This window comes from Amphiura filiformis, chromosome 4, assembly GCF_039555335.1.
Source record: "Amphiura filiformis chromosome 4, Afil_fr2py, whole genome shotgun sequence".
NCBI classification, from domain to species: Eukaryota; Metazoa; Echinodermata; class Ophiuroidea; order Amphilepidida; family Amphiuridae; genus Amphiura; species Amphiura filiformis.
Window position 1 is genome coordinate 27,415,769 of NC_092631.1, and position 21,232 is coordinate 27,437,000.

At 36.5% G+C, this 21,232-nt stretch overlaps 1 pseudogene; it reads left to right on the top strand.

Moving 5' to 3' along the window:
* The window catches only part of LOC140150761 (dynein beta chain, ciliary-like), an 89,602-nt pseudogene that overhangs the window by 23,863 nt on the left and 44,507 nt on the right, over positions 1-21,232 (top strand).

Here is a 21,232-nt window from a genome sequence, read left to right on the forward strand (position 1 = left end):
TGCTTTCAACGTTCAACACAGCTAAGAAACAAAAACTTGCAAATATAGACTGTGTATTGCTATAGCTAAAATAGTAAATTCTCGATCATGAGAGCCAACTTGGGCACGCACTGATATTTGCGTCGAGCTCCAGCGTCGAGCGTGATTCATAAAAGACCACACGCTTCGGAGCGAGCATGGCGTGACTGGAAAACAGCGATGTCCATGACCTCTCCTGTGCATGTACAATCACTCTGTGCCTGTTTGTGCTCAAACGCAAAAAAGCTCCGATTGTACGCAACACGTTGACAGCCTGAGTGAAATTACCGTAAACCACCAAAAAAACAAAACATGGCTCTGCACGTCGGCTGCTCTCAAAACAACAACAATAAAATTACACAATTAACTATCGTTTTTGTACTTCCTATCCACTGTTAAATGAAATAAAATATGTAATGTTTCAATAAAATTCATTATCCATGTGTCCATGTGTGTTTTATTTTAAAGATATTGAGCAAAGGTGATTTAAAACGAAGTTTAAGCAATATTCATGTTAATTGAGCGGCAATACTCCGTGCAAAAAGTACCAGTAACCAAGGGCGAGAGATGACCGTACTGAGTCGCCGCATCTCCCGGTAAACCAGCAGCTTCAAAAACTGGTTTGCTGTGGGTTTACTTTAGTCGCATATTGATGCGAATTTATAGTTTGAAAATACATTTTATTCGTATTTTTAAAATGCCTCAAGGACAAGGTATATCATACAGCCGTCAGGCTAGAGAAATTATCATCAACGTTTGGAATTTCTTCGCAAATAAGGAATATCATGAACGAGCAGGGACGTCAAGACCAAATGCCAGAAAGAATACGCTAGCCGCTACAGGACTCAAATCTCGGTCTCACGCTGTACAACTTGAGAAAAAAATGGACCCGTTTCCCCCAGGAAAAGAGGACCCAAGTGTAAGCGTGTGATAGATAATGTAGACTCTTTTGATCGTGGAGTAATACGTCGATTAATTGCCTCAATGTATGAGCAAAAGACATGGCCTACAATTGCGTCAATTCACAAAGAGCTTAAATCACAAATTGAATTCAAAGGTTCACAATCAACCCTGAAGAACTTGCTCAAGGATATGGGCTTCAAATATGGTAAAAGGCCGACAAGAGACCTAGTAAAGAACGCCCTGACATCGTGCAAAAGCGGCACGATTATTTATCTAAAATAACGAAACTACGACCTACCGGTTGCCCGTTTATCTACTTGGATGAAACATTCCTCAATGCTAACCACACCGTCAGCAAATGCTGGCTAATTGGAGGTGTAGGTGGTTTCAAAGTGCCAACCGGTAAAGGCAGCAGGCTAATAGTTCTGCATGCCGGCTCAAAAGATGGATTTGTTGACAATGCTTTATTATGTTTCCAATCAAAAACTCGCTCGTCTGATTACCATGACGAAATGAACGGTGAGGTTTTCACTGAATGGTTCAAGACGCAACTGCTTCCCAACATTCCCCGACATGCCGTTATAGTTATGGATAACGCTTCCTACCATACAATGCAAGAAGTTAAAATTCCAACCCTTAATTCCACGAAGTGTGTAATGCAAGACTGGCTCACAGAAAACAACATTCAATGGGATCGTAAGATGATCAAAGTGCAGCTATACGAACTCATCAAATTAAATAAACCCAGATGCACCAAGCATGTCATCGATGAATTGGCCCGTGCAAATGGTCATTATGTGTTGCGGTTGCCCCCGTACCACTGCGAACTTAACCCGATCGAGTTGATATGGGGGCAGGCCAAAATGAAGTTGCAAGAAAGAACGACCGTTCAATATTAAAGACGCAAAAATTGCTAATTAAAGCACTCCAGAATGTAACACCGGCGAAGTGGGCCGCAGCTGAACAACATTGTATTAAACTCGAAAATGAGATGTTCGAGTCTGAAGTTCGCCTGGATACAACCCTTTCTGAAGAAAATTTGGACACTTTTAGATTCCATATAAACGACAGCGATGCTGATGATAGCTCCGAGATATCCGATTCTGACATGTCTGATTTATCTGATGACGATTATGACGATGATGATGATTATCACAGTTATGACATTGACAGTATCCCTGAGTTTCCACAGTGGTCAGAACCTTGATCGGTAAGTTGATCATTGCAATGATGACATATATTTCCAAGTATTAAATTCCCATTTCGTTTTGACAAGCGACCATCCATCCAGCATGCGGTGCAATGTACTCGTGTATAAAATTCCATGTACTGTATGCATCATCACATCACTGCATAATAAAGATTGTGCCATCCATGCATTTCAAAGATATTTGGCTGCATTTCAAAGCAATTCAGCAACGTAATCCAGTATTCAAGTATTCCACTATGATCTACGATGTTCCATGTCACATGCCAGTATGATGTCAAGCTGATAAATTTGTTTAAAACCCCGATTTTATGGAAAGAAAATGCTTCTTTCTTGTCTAAAATTGGCACAAAACGCACATGTGAAACACATGTCATGCATGCAGTTCAACTGTACATGCACGTCGCCGTACTCAGTTAGCAATGTAATGTGCATAGCGCCAATGTACGGTAAACAACATTCTGATCTGACCAATCACGGCCTTCAGGGGCTAGTGTCGTCAGGCAGCTGATTTGAGGTCATGGACATACATCACGCTAGCGTGTTATTCCATGAAAAATGCGACATACGCAGTGCACGCAGTAAGTAAACAAGCTCATGATCGAGAATTTACTATTTTAGCTATAGGAGTGGGCAAGTGCAATAGCTGCCATGTGGAGGTGCCATGTGTAGATGAGTACAATATACTGTTTGTAAATTGCCAATAGCAAAAATATTTAATGCCCAAAAGCTCTCAACTTTCTTGTTTGTACCTTGATATACTATAATAATAATTTAGCTCTTTCTTATATGTGATATTATCCCATTAGGTTGATTCTTACGAAAAGATCTACAGTGAAGTTGACGAGCTTGGTGCAATTCAAGTATTTGATTGCTGGTTCCGAGTTGATGGGAAACCGTTCAAGCAAGCCTTACTTAACATCATCAAGAAATGGAGCTTCATGTTCAAACAGCATCTAATTGATCACGTCACTAATAGGTAGGGTAATCAATTATTTCTGACATCATTTGAGCAGAGTGCCCCCGATAAAAAAATGGAAGAGGAAAAATGCCCCTGACAAAAATAAAAGAGAAAATGAGGAAGGCAACAGCAAAGAAAACGGACACAGAGCCTGTTTTCCACCAAAATTAACTCCGATCATGGGCCAAAATAGTGTTATTTTACAAATGTTTGAATGCTGCATGCGGACATTGTCCCAATAAAGCCCATTTTACAGTGATACAGTCTCTCTATAAACAGTGGTATATATATACTGCGCCAATAAAGTATCCTTACAGTTAGAAAAATAATCACCATTTCAAAACTGATCAATATTGGGCTAAATTTGTTATTTTAATAGATGCACTATCTAATCCTGCACATTATGACACCACATTGAATCCAATGTGACTTCAAGAAGTAAAGTTATCTATTAAAAAAACTGATTATTTTTCCAGGTGTAAGGATACTTTATTGGCGCAGTATATATCCCACTGATATATAGGGTGAAAATGATATAACCAGGAATTTCTTTGCCCAAAAATTTGTTATCCCCTGACCAAGAAAGCTGGCTAGGCCCCTGCAAGCAAGCAACATTTGGTCACAGTCTTTCAACTTGTGAGTTCTTCTTTTTTTTTCTCATATAGCTTGAGTGAGCTTCAAGAGTTCATCAAAGTTGCCAACTCGGGGCTGACGAAGGAGGTAGAAGAAGGTGATTATATTGGTCTGGTGGACTGCATGGGTCATCTGATGGAGGTTAAAACTCGGCAATCCAGCACAGATCAGATGTTTGAGCCACTTAAACAGACTATAGAGCTCCTCAAGACATATGATCAAGAAATGTCAGAGGAGGTCCACACTCAGTTGCAGGTGAGAATTCTGCAGTTGCATCATTTTGCTATGAAACTTAAATAAAGAGTGAACAGATTTCAAGCGACATTTCATGATTTTAGCATCCTCCTTTACCGTTCAATAGATATTCATGAAAAAAGCTTATTTCCAAAATTTCAGTCGATTCAGATGTCGAATTTGCGAGTTATGAGTAATTGCTTGTATCACAGTGCCCCATAGTCCACTGTGTTGTAATTTCCATCTGTCGACAGACGGAAAATGGACAATGTCTTTGTCAAACAATTGCAACCAACTCTCTAAGAAAGTTTATGCACACACACATCACATAGTCCTAGGTAAATAAATCTCATTTCTTTGCAGTAAGTTTGGGGTGAAGCTGCCCCTTTAGTTTAGCATGTTCAAGGTATCATAGTATAAACAACTGGATAAGCATATTATGGCCTAGCTGCTCTTGTTATTGCAGAATGCTCTAAGCCAGTTAAAAGATGAGTCCGAATTTATCAAATGATGTTTTCTACCTTACATAAAAACCTATCAAATTGATCCAACAGTTTTGGTAAAACAGAGACACACTCTTGGGGTGGTAGACCACCTTGCTAGATCTTTTGTCCATGGTCACATAATAATCTGTATCTATTTCTTTAATTTTAATTTTTTTTTTTTTTGCTTTAATTTACCATGGTAGGATCTACCTGAACAATGGAACAACACCAAGAAGATCGCCATCACCGTCAAGCAACAGGTGGCGCCGCTGCAAGCCAACGAGGTGTCCATCATCCGTCGCAACTGCACCTCGTTTGATGTCCAGCAGCACACGTTCAGGGAGAAGTTCCGCAAAGAGGCTCCATTCATATTTGACTTCGATGAACCGTATGTCACCATAGATAGATGTCATGCAGAGATTTTTGCCATGGAAACCGACATGAATAAATTACAGGATTCGGCTGGACTGTTTGAAGTGAATGTGCCAGACTATAAACAACTCAAGGCATGCAGAAGAGAGGTAGGTCTGATTAAAAAACAGTATATGATTTGTTATTACCAGTAAATACTTCATTTTACTATGAGAGTAGTAAAATGTAAAACAACAGTCTCCGTTGTGCTATTTTTTACATACAGTATGGGAGCACAAATTGGCTGTGCTCTGACAGGGTGGCTCAGCTTTGTTCCTGTTATTCTATTTAATCCTGGCTGTGCGTTCTACCTGCGACAGTTCCCAGGTTAGCTGCAACCTGGGTGGTCAATGTATTGTGAAGGCTGCAGTCAGAGCGGGCCATTTGGTGTTAGGTCACATAAGGATTATATCTGCTTGGGTAAATAATGTGGTTTGCATATTTGCTGTACAATACTAACCATTATTATGTTTTCAGGGTTATTAGGAGTTAAGAAAACTTAATAATGATAATATTGGATGGCTTATTTCGCATGATACCATAACATATCGGATTCGTCATACAAATATCGAACTCGCCGTTGGCTCGTCCGATATTTTTATGACTCATCCGATATGTTATGGTATCATGCTCAGCCATCCAATATTATATCATTATTCTTATTGTCTACTTTGTAATAATGTTCTGCGTTCCTCCAGATTCGCCTCTTGAAAGCACTCTGGGACATGGTCACAATAGTGCGATCAAGTATAGATGACTGGAAGACCACACTCTGGCAAGACATCAACGTAGAACAGATGGAAATGGACTGTAAGAAGTTTGCCAAGGACATACGGACGTTGGACAAAGAAATGAGAGCATGGGATGCATATGGTGGGTTGGAAGGCACTGTCAAGAACATGTTGACGTCATTGAGAGCTGTGAGCGAATTGCAGAACCCTGCCATTAGGGACAGGCATTGGCAGCAGCTTATGAATGCCACTAAGGTAATTATTGTTGATGTGCATGTGTTCGAGGTTCGATGTTAAGATGTCTAGTGTGTTTGACTGCCTGATGTTAATAGAAAAAAATTAAGTCCACATTTGATCTGATAAGTTATGTTTCAAGTATATGAAATATGTCAACCTACAAGATTTAAATTTTTTTTTTATGAATGAACCTAGGTGAAATTTGCCATGGATGAGAACACCAACTTGTCAGATTTGCTGAACCTCAACCTGCACAACTTTGAGGACGAAGTCCGCAACATTGTAGACAAGGCCGTCAAAGAAATGAGTATGGAGAAGGTGTTGAAGGAACTGGACTCTACGTGGACAACAATGGAGTTTGGCTATGACAAGCATCCTAGGACAAGTGTTTCCATGTTGGTTGCCAATGAAGAGTTAATAGAAACACTAGAAGATAATCAAGTAAGGCAATATCCTTGTAGTATTGTCACACAGATTTATAATACTGGTTGTACATCTTTTCAGGAGGACTTTTACCAAAAAAACTTTTATGAAAAACACTGATTGTGCCCGACCATCAAAACATACTCAACCAGCCAATTGCTGGCTATTTGAGTGTGTATTTGATTACCATATCCAATATGGTGTGTCAAGTAATAGCAGGGTTATACATGATTGGTGTGAACAAGCATACCACACGCCCATAGCCCACATGTCCATCAAACAAGCTATCGCCACTAACCAGTATGTGATCGTTGTGGTTTTTTTTTTTGCTGCACACGACTGCGTCAATATCTTTCCGAACTAAGTGAAAAAATTTCCGATTAGCTGTTAAAATATTTTTTAGTTTATTCTATAATCATCTCTTATTGCTATAGTCCAAGCCACCCATGTGTGCCTGGACATAGTGATGCAGTGGTACAGGATTCAATGATCAGAAGGTTGTGGATTAGAAACCCGGCAATTTCATTGTGTCGTGGACATCACCTTACCAGCTGCCAGAGGGAATGGGGAAAGAGGGACATGAGCTAAACGGGGAAAAGGGGACAGGTGAAACAGGGAAGAGAAACGAGTGGAGGCGATGGGAACAACAAAGAAGAAGATGATACTGTCTTTTTAAATCAAATCATTTATTAGTCTTTGTAATCTCATTCTAACAGAGACTTTTTTTGGAAATAATATCTACCCATTTACAAACTGCCAAAAACATCATCTGACGCAGTTATTGCGACATGTGTATTTTAAGCATTTTTTGCTCATTTGGACTTTAATTGCTAAGATTGAAAAAAATGAGGTGAATATACAGCGTAACTGGGTGAATGATTAGCTTTGCAAAAATGCAGTTTTCAAAAGCATCACCACTCTTCAAGTTTTTATGACGGAAAGTTTTCCAACTCCGTTATTTATTATAGATTCGGTAATTATTGTGTTAAAATGAAACTTTGTACTTTAATTTGTTTTTGACATAACAGGTTCAACTGCAGAATTTGATGACCTCCAAATATATTGCCCATTTCCTGGAAGAAGTATCTGGTTGGCAGAAGAAGCTGTCTACAGCTGATTCTGTCATCTCCATATGGTTTGAAGTACAAAGAACATGGTCACATCTTGAGAGCATTTTCATTGGGTCTGAGGATATCCGTAACCAGTTGCCGGAAGACTCCAAACGGTTTGATAATATAGATACAGATTTTAAGGTATGTATGTTTCTTGTTCACCTATGTATGCTACCATCTTAATTGCTACCATCTCCTTATATGGACATGCATGGGTGGATGCCTATAAGTACGCTTCATGAGCACCCTAATATTGACTCTTTATCACCCTGTGTCCATGTATAAGCACAGGGCTGTATCAGGGCATGGCATCCTAGTATTACGTAACAAACCGGAAGATGTAGTTTAAGTCTAGACAATAGGCGGATTAGCGGCCATTTTGTCTTCTACATGATTTTATTCACGTGTCCTTATACTTTAGTACACAAGTATATAAGTTAACATGTTTACAATTTTACAATTATATTTTGTGTATACAATTATATTCTGTAGTAAATCGATCAAATGACGGTGATTGTTCAGGTATTATATGCTTGATAGAATTAAATTGTCTGACCAGCTAGTATTCTCCTCCGCTGTCATTGTGATTCCAGTCACTCCACGTACCGTGTTGCGAAGGTGGAGGAGACTAAAGCTGTATTAATGGAAACGGAAGGGGTTAAAAATGATGTAGTTTAAGTCGAACAATAGCGTGACGTAGTTTCCGGCATTGTTCCTATGCACTTTCACCCTCCTGGCTGTATGTAGGATTCATGGAATTCCAAAATTGAGGACCTCCCCCCCCCCAAAAAAAACAAACAAACAAACAAACCCAACTTTCATGCAAAAAGTGGACTTCACACCCCACAACAGTTCAATTAATGTGAAAAAGTGGTCCCTGGACGTTTTTATCCTGAAGAGTGGACCTTTTGAGGGAATTTGTGGGGTCCCCCCCGCTAACAGGCATGTATATGCATGCTATGGCAACTGCTATGCTGTGCCCAAGTATGTACAATATGATGTGCTTAGATACGCTTTGACTGCAGTGCTATATGCACAGGATGCATGTGGTATTGTTAACAAGCTGTCATCAGAGCCTTGCTTGCTTACATATCTTGGCCAAATTGTAACAAATTGAGAGTGATGCATGTTTATTGCAGAAGTTTTGAAATGTTCAATTTTGTTGTTTGTCTATATTTAGGAATTGTTGCTTGATGCTGGAAAGACACCCAATGTGGTGGAAGCAACCAATAAACCAGGCTTGTATGACAAATTAGAGGGTCTACAACACAAGTAAGTATTATAACAGGGCTTCAAGCAGCTATATATTTCCTATTTTCCTATATTTTTGAACTCTTCATATATTTTCCTCTATTGTAACCAAATGCCTCATACTTCGTATATTTTTTCAGAATTTACAAAATTAACATATTTTTTTCAATTGCACTAGTAAATTTTATGTAAAATTGACAAGTCTTGTGTGCTGTTGTTATAAGTTGTCAGCAGGTAGATTTTACTGGCCTCTGTTTTTCGCCCAGTATATGTGACGTGTCATGTCAAAAGGAGACACTTTTGGGCAGGTTATCAATTTTGAGGTTTTTACATATCTTAAATATAGAGATATTTTGCTCCACAAGGCCCCAATGAAATCAGACATTCCTAAGCGAAGATATTGAGTTTGTAAATTACAGTATTATAAAATTGGAAATTGAGATATCGGCCTTTAAAAATATTTTTGACAATGTTGAGAGTAGGAATTACCTTGAAAAATGTCTCAAAAAATACAAGATACCAGTTATATTCCGGTCTGAAACTATCAGACAATTTTTTTAACATTTAAATAACATCACAAATTTGCGACAAACCCAAATTGTGAAAAAATCACCCCAGGTAGATTTTTGGCTATTTATCCATTTACGATCCTGCCCAAAAGTGTCTCCTTTTTGACATGACACATCACTTAGACATCATACCAGTCTAAAATGATACATGCATTATGCAAAAGTATCTTTAGGACTTTACCACTGTATTTGACTTTCGCTGTCCAATATGCTTGAAGCCCTAAAGTATAGGCACAGAAAATCATGCAATTTTAACACCTTACAGCACACAATAGAATTCATTTGCAGCCATTTGAAATGTTTTTGATATTTATAACAATTTGTGAGTACTATGGAATATTTATAGCATTGTTCTATTCATGGTTATGTTTTTTGGCTCATAAAATTTAAGAAAAGCTTTCTTGAGAAATCATAAAAAATATGATACTTGTTTTGAAATATGTGTGTATTCATTATTGTGATCAATTTAGTATTAGTGCACTGAATAGGTATGATAGATCTAAAGAGGAAACCAAATCACCTGCTGTTGTATATAAACAAAAGGCATGTCCTTGACATACACAGCCAGAACTCTTGTTTGCTTTCATGCTATCTTTTGAGTATGTTTGAGTACCCATGGTGGGCTTCTGCGGCACCCAATGTAGTACCCCCGGGGTAGTACCATTGAGTACATCAATATTGTGATTGTTTGACTTCATCCGTTGGTTGACCAATTATAGTAGGTGGACTGCAATGTATGTAATCCAAATTCCAGAATAATAGTTACTATTTTTTCATATTCAAAAAGTATTATCCTGTTTTTGTTAAATAAAAACGTAGTTCAATCCTTACTGGCAATAAAAGTCACATTTTATATTTGGCAATTTTTCGGAAATATGGGCCAAAAATATGCATTCTTAGGATGTTTTTTGTTTGCTGTGACAAATGTTGTAAATGTCTAATAACAGTCTATGCACTTGAATTTTGTGACTGCAATTGGCCCTTATTTCCAAAAATTTGCAAGATATTAAAATTTGACTTTTGTTGCCATATTTGGTTCTAACTACAGGATTAGGATTGAAATATATTTTTTTGTGGCAAAACTGAATAATATTTTTTCATCCCCAAAAATTAGTAGTGTATTTTTCTGTGATTGGGAGTAAGCACTGAAGGATAGGCGTAGATACCTCACACCTGATTTCCAGTAACACAGAAGTGATTTTACCATATTATATAGCTTATAACTACTGTAAAAGTGGAATTTTTCATGTGATTTATTTTTTTTGCTTTGCCAATTTTGAACAGTTTCCCTTGTTTTTAAACTTCACACAAAAAAGAATATATTCGCGTGTTGTTATTTTCACGGTAGCAGCTTGGAAAGCGAAAAGTGCGCAAATTAATATACACAAAAAATTGCACTTTTACTGTACCTTTTGAAGAATAGTGGGGTTGTAGCAATATTATCTATGCCCATAAAACATATTGTGATTGACATTGTAATGTGACAATTTCTTTACAGATACATGACCTATTGCAGTGGTGATGTATTTTATTACAGGGTGTTGCCAAAAAGTTAGTTTTGGTCAGCATATCATGCATATCATGCCTAATCATGCATTCATCAATTTATACAGACATACTGGTTCATTGTACTGCATCCATACTCAACCATGTGTGACATGATCTGATCTAATCAGACCAAAGTCAGCAATAATGAAATTGAGATATGGGCAAAAATAAGAAATAGTTGTAGTAGCTTGATTGTCAAAATTTCCAACTTTGGTTTGAGTAGATCATTGATTAGAGGTTGATGATTGTGCATCAGTTGATTTGAGGGTATTGTGAAAAATCAAAATATTTTGCTTTGGGACCGAAAATGTGCCCTGAAGGATATATTCTGAGGTCCAAGCAAAATATTTTAGATTTTTCACAATATCCGAAAAATATCTGATTTAAAGTCATTAATCTCATTCATAACCGTCAATTTTTAATTTGTGTGATTCCATCTGTACATATTATCATATTTTTTTAAAAACAATTTTAATACAATTTGAACTTGATCTTTTATTTTCTCTTAAAAAATTGAATAACCGACATCTGCTAGTGACAAATAAGAAATTGATCAATCATATGAGCTTCAAATACGGTAGTTGCATGTGCAAAAATTGTACATTAGCGTAGGATACATATGCTTGAAAGCAAGCATGCGTAGGATACGCATGCTTGAAAGTCCTTATAGTGCATATTTCCGTACTACGCTTATGTGGAAATCATTAATGTTAAGTGGAGGCCCACTGTTGTTTATTTATTAGTAACTGCTCATCACATTCCCATTTTGGCAGATAATACCATGTAAAACAATATTATTATTTTCACATGGTGATAATTACCCATCTTGCATTCTGATTTTCAAATTCTGTAAAGAAGTATTATAATCATAATGCAGTGCTGACTAATACTTGTAAGCATTCGCTCATCATTGTATCATTATTATCCATCCATAAATGTACCATAATTATAGCATATCCATGATATTATATGAAGATTTCACTCTTTCACTCAAAACTTGTTTCATTCTAGGGAGCATTTTATTAAAACATTCTAACCAACATGAACTTATATGACCTTGCTTTTTAAACACATGAAAGGAACATCATAATATATGTGCCCATCCACCACAAACTGGTTGTAAAGTCGGCATTTTCCATTTTGAGATAAAATCAAAAACAGTATGTGGATTTCTATGTAAAATATATTAGGAATTTGACCTTTGATGAACCATAACTTCACTTCCAGATGTCCGATGAAGGTGGTTGAGGTGTCATTTTAAAGCTGAAAGTGCATTCATTCAAAATCTGCAATAAACAGAAAATGATCTAGAGCCGACTTTACTACCACTTCGTGGTGGATGGTCACATATTATATTTGCAACCTCTACAACCTGGTAGCTTTGACAACACTCATTCAGCCTTTAATGTACATCAGTTTTGTATTTGTGGTACCAAGCAAAAAACCAATTATTTGAACCTGGGACTCAAGAGGTTCAATTCCTGCTCAAGGATAATATTTCTTTGTTTGGTTAACTAGAAGGAAAGAATTAGTTGAAATCATACCATTTATTCTAAGGCCACTGAAAAAACCTTGTTCTGCTGGTGAAAATATTTCTTTCTGGAAGTGGCTTAATGACCTTAAGAAATCAACAAAAGCTTAAAAAATCTGAAAACTTTTTTGCAAACATGTTAAAAATTTCTGATTTTTTTTTCAAAATATATAGGTCAAAATTAATTCACTTAGACCAAAAAAAACAGCTGTTTTTAATTTCTTTCAGCTAAAAAATTCCACACACAATCTGGATTGGTAGGGTTCTTTTTGTCACAAAAGTACAAAATAATCCTCCCTCACAGACCTATGAAGGTAACAGTATTGGTACCATAAAAACCCATTTCTTAAACAAAATACTGTAACAGTGGTCTTGCTGTAACAGTAAGTTTTGTCCAATTATTTTTTTTCGTGCAGCAAAACTTTTACAAGAGCTCAAAATTTGCCTCTAGCTTCTATTGAATCAGATCAAGTTACCTATTATTAGATATCACCAACATTTGCTACTATTACATCTTGTAATTGTCAGTCATTTTAAAACTATAAATAGTAAGGGCATTAGAGTATTCGCCTATTGCACGGTTCCGCCATATGCGAGGAGAGCCTCGAACTGGCAATAGACATGAAAGGAAGTATTACGTAACTTTACGCAATGTTATATGACTGGTTCAATTCCCATTCATGCATGCTGCCAGATCGAGGCTCTCCTTGCATATGGCGGAACCGTGCAATGGGTGAATTGTGTTAACTGACATTAACTTTTGATTTTGACCCTTGAGAAATTTCACCAAGAAAGAGTAAACAATTTTGAAAAATACATGAAACTTTCAGCTTTCCCTTTGGTTTTTAACTCTTGAAGATTGTATTGAGTTTTATATTTATGACCAAAGGTATTGTGTCAACTTTAAAACAAAATGAAGTTCAGTATTTTATGTGTATCTCACCATGACTATTTTGTTTCTTTGTAGTTTGACAGTATGTGAGAAGGCCTTGGCTGAGTACTTGGAAACCAAGCGGTTAGCATTCCCAAGATTTTATTTTGTATCGTCTGCTGATTTGCTGGACATTTTGTCTAATGGAAACAACCCATCAATTGTAAGTAATATTTGAAGCCAGTGCCTCCTTAAAATGACTTTTCTCTTTTGTCTAATGGAAACAACCCATCAATTGTAAGTACTAGTACATGTACTTGTTTAACTTTTGAAGCCAGTGATTTCTTAAAATGACTTTTCTCCTAGAAATACCCTATCCTTTGCTTCTGTTTTATATAAGCAGTCCAGGTATTATTAGTAAACACTCCTGGTGGTGTGAAATTTTTCCAAAGGGGGGGGGGGGCCTTGACAAACCTGGGGATATAGGTAATAACTCTTGCAGAATGAGTTCACTTTTGTGATCAAAATTATGCTTATTGATCATTTGGGGGAGTAGTTACGCAAAAAATATTGTACAGAAAATCTGACTGTCCACTTTAAAAAAAAGAATGACCATACTAAGGCTGTGTTAATAAAGTAATCTTGTTTTGCATAAAGATGACTTCATTGAATAATACTTCTTCCAATATGTGTTCAGACTCAACGCCATTTGTCCAAATTATTTGACAACCTGGCCAGGTTGGAATTCAAGAAAGATGATGAGGACAACGACACCAAGGTAGCCCTTGGCATGTACAGCAGTGAAAACGAATATGTAGTATTCAATGAGGAATGCGAATGCTCCGGTCAAGTCGAGGTGTGGCTTAACAGGCTCATGAACGCCATGAGAGAAACCACAAGGAATAACTTTTCAGAATCGGTGGTGTCGTATGAAGAGAAACCAAGAGAGCAGTGGCTGTTTGATTACCCGGCTCAGGTGGCGCTGGCTGCGACTCAGATCTGGTGGACTACAGAGGTTGGGATTGCCTTTGCCAGACTGGAGGAAGGTCATGAGAATGCGCTGAAAGACTACAATAAGAAACAAGTATGTATAGGGACTCAAATTTCATGCCCAAACTTGATTTAGTCAAGTAGGAAGGGAGTAGGCCCCCCCCCCTCTTAATTCAGCCCAGTACTGATATAATATTGGATGGCTGAACATGATACCATAACATATCGGATGAGTCATAAAAATATCGGACGAGCCAACAGCGAGTTCGATATTTGTATGACTAATCCGATATGTTATGGTATCATGCGAAATAAGCCATCCAATATTATCATTATTAGGTTTTCTTAACTCCTAATAACCCTGAAAACATAATAATGCTATATATTTACATGTCTGTGCAAGCCAGGGGATATGTTTCCCTCCTGTAGAACATCTTGCCTGCCTGTGGGATGATGGCCACCAAATGTTTTAGATTTTTAGGCCTTTTTGGACCATTTTCATCAAATTCCCTCTCCCCTGAAAATCACCTTGCTTCACTTGGTCCCCTTGCAAAAAATCCTGGCTATGCCACTGGCTCTATGTACCGGTACAAAGAGAAGATATACATTAAGCATGAAGACTGTACTTGTGGAGGAAATGAACTGATTCTGATTGTAACCCGTACGAAACTCGGGGAGCTGATCCTGGTTGCGATGGTTATTTGTGGAATGCCTAGGGTGTGCGCTCTTGCAGCAAAGTCCCTGAAATGTTGTTTAATGGTTTGTGGAATGATGTGGGCCGTCCCTGGCTGAAATTTGATACACTTTTGATACACCACTTTTGATGCGTGTGAAAAATGTATGAAATAAAAAGTATTTGAATTGGAACCCTCATTTCATACACTTTTATGTATCAAAACTGTATCAAATTAACATTGCATACACATTTTATACATATCAAAAGTGTATCAAATGCCAAGATAATGTATCAAAAAGTATCAAATGAAATGTATCCTTTCATTTCATACATATTTGATACATAATTATATCAAAAGTGTATCAAATATGTAACTGTATCAAATCAGGGTTCCAATTTAAACTGTATCAAATTAGCATTGAAATTTTTATCCTTTCATTTCATACACATTTCATACATATTTTATATCAAAAGTGTATCGAATATGTTACTGTATCAAATAAGCGTTCCAATTTAAACTGTATCAAATTAGCATTGAAATTTTTATCCTTTCATTCCATACACATTTCATACATAATTATATCAAAAGTGTATGAAATGTGTAACTGTATCAAATCAGGGTTCCAATTTAAACTGTATCAAATTAGCGTTGAAATTTTTATCCTTTCATTTTATACACATTTCATACATAATAATATCAAAAGTGTATGAAATATGTAACTGTATCAAATCAGGGTTCCAATTTAAACTGTATCAACTTTATGCTGAAATTTTTATCCTTTCAGTTCATACACATTTCATACATAATTTATATCAAAAGTGTATCGAATATGTTACTGTATTAAATAAGCGTTCCAATTTAAACTGTATCAAATTAGCATTGACATTTTTATCCTTTCATTCCATACACATTTCATACATAATTATATCAAAAGTGTATGAAATATGTAACTGTATCAAATCAGGGTTCCAATTTAAACTGTATCAAATTAGCATTCAAATTTTTATCCTTTCATTTTATACACATTTCATACATAATAATATCAAAAGTGTATGAAATATGTAACTGTATCAAATCAGGGTTCCAATTTAAACTGTATCAAATTAGCATTGAAATTTTTATCCTTTCATTCCATACACATTTCATACATAATTATATCAAAAGTGTATGAAATATGTAACTGTATCAAATCAGGGTTCCAATTTGAACTGTATCAAATTAGTGTTGAAATTTGTATCCTTTCATTTCATACACATTTCATACATAATTTATATCAAAAGTGTATCGAATATGTTACTGTATCAAATCAGCGTTCCAATTTTAACTGTATCAAATTAGCATTGAAATTTTTATCCTTTCATTTCATATACATTTCATACATAATAATATCAAAAGTGTATGAAATATGTAACTGTATCAAATCAGGGTTCCAATTTAAACTGTATCAAATTAACGTTGAAATTTTTATCCTTTCATTTCATACACATTTCATACATAATTTATATCAAAAGTGTATCGAATATGTTACTGTATCAAATCAGGGTTCCAATTTAAACTATCAAATTAGCATTGAAATTTTTATCCTTTCATTTCCTACACATTTTATACATAATTATATCAAAAGTGTATCAATATGTCACTGTATCAAATCAGCGCCCAATTCTAATGCTGGCCAGCGGGACCGCCCTATTTTTGATACATGCCATTTGATACACTTTTGATATAGTTTTTTGATACACTTTTGATACAGTTTTTGATACACTTTTGATAGTTTTTGATACACTTTTGATACAGTTTTTTGATGCACTTTTGATAGTTTTTTATACACTTTTGATACAGTTTTTATACACTTTTGATACAGTTTTTATACACTTTTGATAGTTTTTATACACTTTTGATACAGTTTTTTATACACTTTTGATACAGTTTTTCAAATATCAAAATTGGTCCAATCAAGCTCAAATTCAACAAGAATTATCCTTACATGATCTAAACATATTTGCAAACATTAATGACCCCAAAGCTCAAAGTGAAGGGGTCAAAGGTCAAATTTTGAAGTCTAATCAAGCTCAAATTCAACACTGCCCTCTACCACGGAATAGGCCTGGAAGCGGCGCTAGAAATTAGCATGAAGCCGCATTCATATGTAAATAGCGTATTGTTATTTAAATTTGCGGCCAGACGTATTGAGGGCGACAGTCATGTTATCCAGACAGAGAATGTCTTGATGCGCCAGGCATGTCAAATTGCTGAGTGAATGTGTATAAATCCCTTTCTGTATAGGTAATAAGCTAGTATATTTCGTGTTCCAGTTTGTTATAACAAAAAATAAGTATTATATTAAATATATTAAGTGTATAAACTTTAAAATTGACGTGAATTTGAAATGCAGAGCTCCAAATCTAGCTAAATCGTGTAGTGTGAAATTATGCTGTGTGACCCCCTGTGCGTGGTAGAATTATATTCATAAAACATTGAATTTAACATATAATATGGGCAGCCAACCACGATTTATCAGCATTTAAAAGATATATTAATTAATATTAATTAACAAAGATAAATAATCAATAGTACAAATGACAATTTAACTAGTAAACAAGTCTGAAATCTTAAAATGTTGCCACGTGATTTCCCGAACATGTGATATGTCTACATGTGACCATTATTCAGATTTACCGAAGTATTCTTCTTCCTTATAAGTGCCTCCCTCATATGTATGAGTATTGTCGCACTGCGTACAGACAAGCTGTACTTATTTTTTACTCTGGAACCTAGAGTAGATGAGTGTATTTTGAAGTACAGTCAACATGACCGGGATGATCCCCTGCTCTTTTCGAATAGCCTGTGACGTTCTTTAACGTGCACACTACATTAATGTGAGAAAATATGCATGTACATCGGACCGACAGCTTAAAGTGCCCTCCAAGCACTAAGCAAGTAGAGTGAAGTGTCTTGCTCAAGGACACAAAGAGCCGGACCTGGGATTCGAACCCTTGACCCTTGGGTTCACAGTCCTATGCCTTACCCGCTAGGCCACGCTCTCCTCGAAAGTATTTAGAGTATGGTGCACGGCTTGCAGGCAACTGTGTATTTCTTTACCTCCGTATAAAATCAATAATTCATGCTGGGAGCCAAGTAACATTCTGTCTGCTTAGTGCAGTTTGGTATTTTATTTTACTTGAGAGCATATAGAAATACATAAAAAAGCGAATAAGGCGCCATGATGGAAAGCTATGGAAGGTCAGGTCGGGTATCAAAGGTTATTTTAACTTCAAATACTACTTGTGTTTCACACCTTGCCTCTGTCACGTATTTCCTTCATATTATTGACCGCAAGTCCTAATTTGGACTTTGCTATTGCAAAATGTCATTTCATATCAAATTAGTAACAATAACTAAAAAAAAAAACATATCACTGGTGCCCGATGGGAATATCCATCCGCCATTTCATTAAACTGGATCGTTTTACCTGGTTTGTGCCCAGATGTATTGGGGGCGCTTATACTCTCATTGAACAGGCAAAGTTCGCAAAACTAACAACGTTGTTATTTGCCAATATCAATTAACATGATCCAAGGGGTCGAACATGAATTATTCATAACGGATCGATAACTGGCCTCACTTTCTAGATAGTAAACCAGCGGAATTTTTCATAGGTTTTGCGTTGCTAATAGAACAACCGTGAATTTAGTGTCGCCCCCTTGCCTCTACTAACAATGCTGACCTCTGGCACTTTCCCCCATCACGGAGCAGCTCAATGCACTTTCCCCTATCAACGTTCAAAATTACAACGCAATACGACAAATGTGTGAGAAAGTATTGCAAAAAAGAAGCAAAACCCAACCAAAATGGAACATACATACATCAGAGGGCCTGCTTGGAAAGTTGTTACCCTCAATAAAGAGACAAAAAGGCTACCAATAACAAAAAGATTCAGCAGGTTTTTTTACTATACAGGCATGTGCTATATTCATGCTTAATACATATACATAGAGGCCCTATATATAGTAAGCTTACCTTATCAGAACAAAGTCAATAAAATATCCTCTTTTATAATCACAGTCCCTGATTACAACTACATTGTAAACCTAATGTGCAGTCTACAAGCATGTTTGTATCTTCATCATGATAAATAAAACACCATAATTTGCTCTAAAATACAGTACATTTCCAAATGCAAATCCTGGTGTAAACTGCATGCATGCCACATGGGCAAATTTGAAAATGATGAGTCATTATCTAGACATGTGACCAGTTATTGATACAGTTTTGATACACTACAAAAGGTCAGTTTATGAAGCCCAATTTGATACACTTTTGATATACCTCTAGCCACCAAAAATTAACTAAGTTCAATTTGATACACTTTACATACACTAAAAAACAGGCAGAGTCCAATTTAATACACTTTCGATACACTGTAGGCAGCCATAATTTGACTAAGTCCAATTTGATACACTTTACATACACTAAAAAACTGCAAAGTCCAATTTGATACACTTTTGATACACCAAAATCATGGCCAAAATTATCTAAGTTCAGATTCGATACACTTTTGATACATTTTTGATACAGTTAGGTGGTATTTGATACAGTTTTGATACCCTATATTTTCAGTTGATACATTTTCAATACACCCTTTGTATATCAAAATTGTATCAAATTGCCGTTTGATACAGTTTTAATACACTTTGATACACTTTTGATACACTTCTTGCTGTATAGAATTTCTGCTAGGGGTAGTGGTCAGCGACAACCTGTAAAGTGTGCTGAGGCGTGTGGATCAACGCTCTAGGCGTTGTGCCTGTGCGTAGCGCACTATAAATCACTGCGCTTTTTTTTTTTTCTTTTTTTTTTTTTTCTATATAACAGAATTGCTTTGAGATGTGTACCACACTTCATGTACTATGAATGTAGTATGTGTGTCTTTCAAGTCAGAATTGAATAATGTTGAAAGTCAGAATTGAATAATGTTGAAAGTTCCGCAGACTTATTTCTCAAATGAAATCATTTACTGTGATACTTTTTCTTTACTATAACCAAATCATCCCAGATTCAACAACTCAACACACTCATCAACTTGTTGATTGGCAAACTCAACAAAGGTGACCGTCAGAAGATCATGACCATCTGTACCATCGACGCACGCCGTGATGTGGTAGCTTCTCTCGCTTTTAAAGAAGATTGACAGCGCCCTCGCCTTCCAGTGGCTGAGCCAGCTTAGACACAGATGGGATGAAGAGAAAGGGGATTGCTTTGCCAATATTTGTGATGCCCAGTTTAGGTATTCCTATGAATATCTAGGAAATACACCTCGTCTAGTTATTACCCCACTCACAGATAGGTAAGATTTGAAAAAAGTAAATGAAATGACTATGATTAACTGTCATAGAGTGTGTTTCTATTAGGACAAATTATGCCCTTGAGGCTTGAAACTTTGTAGCAACTTTTGAGTGCCACATCCCTCCCTTTGGTGGAGGCATCACGGTCGACGCTGTGGGTCGAAAACCGCAACATCCAAGAATCGCCGTCCATCTAGTTCTACTAGAAATATAGTCATAGTAGAAAAATACAGCACTAATTTTGGATAAAAACAATAGTATCCTGTTTTGCTGAATAAACATAGCTCAATTCTAATTCTTTAGTTGGCAGTAACTGGCAATAAAATTTGAAATTTTAATATTTGGTCAATTTTTGGAAATAAGAGCCAAAAACATGCATTTGTAGGGTGTTTTTGTATGCTACGACTTGGCCTAATAATAAACTATGCACACACATTTTCTTTTGTATTTTAACTAATCGATCATTCAAATTTAACATAAAAATGGTAAGATTAAGAGTCGCACTGACTTTCGGCGGCTCCAAAAATAACGTATATAGTATACGCCGCAGCTTATATTCCGAAAATTACGGTAATACCTTATGCTGGTTTCATACTGTCATTCCACTTGCTGCTGAGCGGCATGACGCACACGCTTTGCAGACAAACGCACACAATCAAGGCTTGTCATTGACTGATATGTCATGCCACTTGCTGCTGAGCGGCATGACGCACACGCATTGCAGACAAACGGACACAATCAAGGCTTGTCATTGGCTGATATGTCATGCCACTTGCTGCTGAGCGGCATGACGCACACGCATTGCAGACAAACGGACACAATCAAGGCTTGTCATTGGCTGATATGTCATGCTGCAAGGGGCATTAGCCTCTACTTAAGTTCTGAATACGAAGACTTGTGTCAAGTCTTTGAATTTTGTGAATTCAATTGTAAGAAAACATGCCAAATTCCTAATACCAGTAATAAACTTCCAACGAAAGGAAGGATTAGGATTGGGTTGTCTCTTTTTTGGCAAAATATTAATGAAAGACAGAGATAAAAAGACTAAATCGCATCTGAAATTCTGAAAACTAGACAGAAAATGCTGTACTGGCAAGG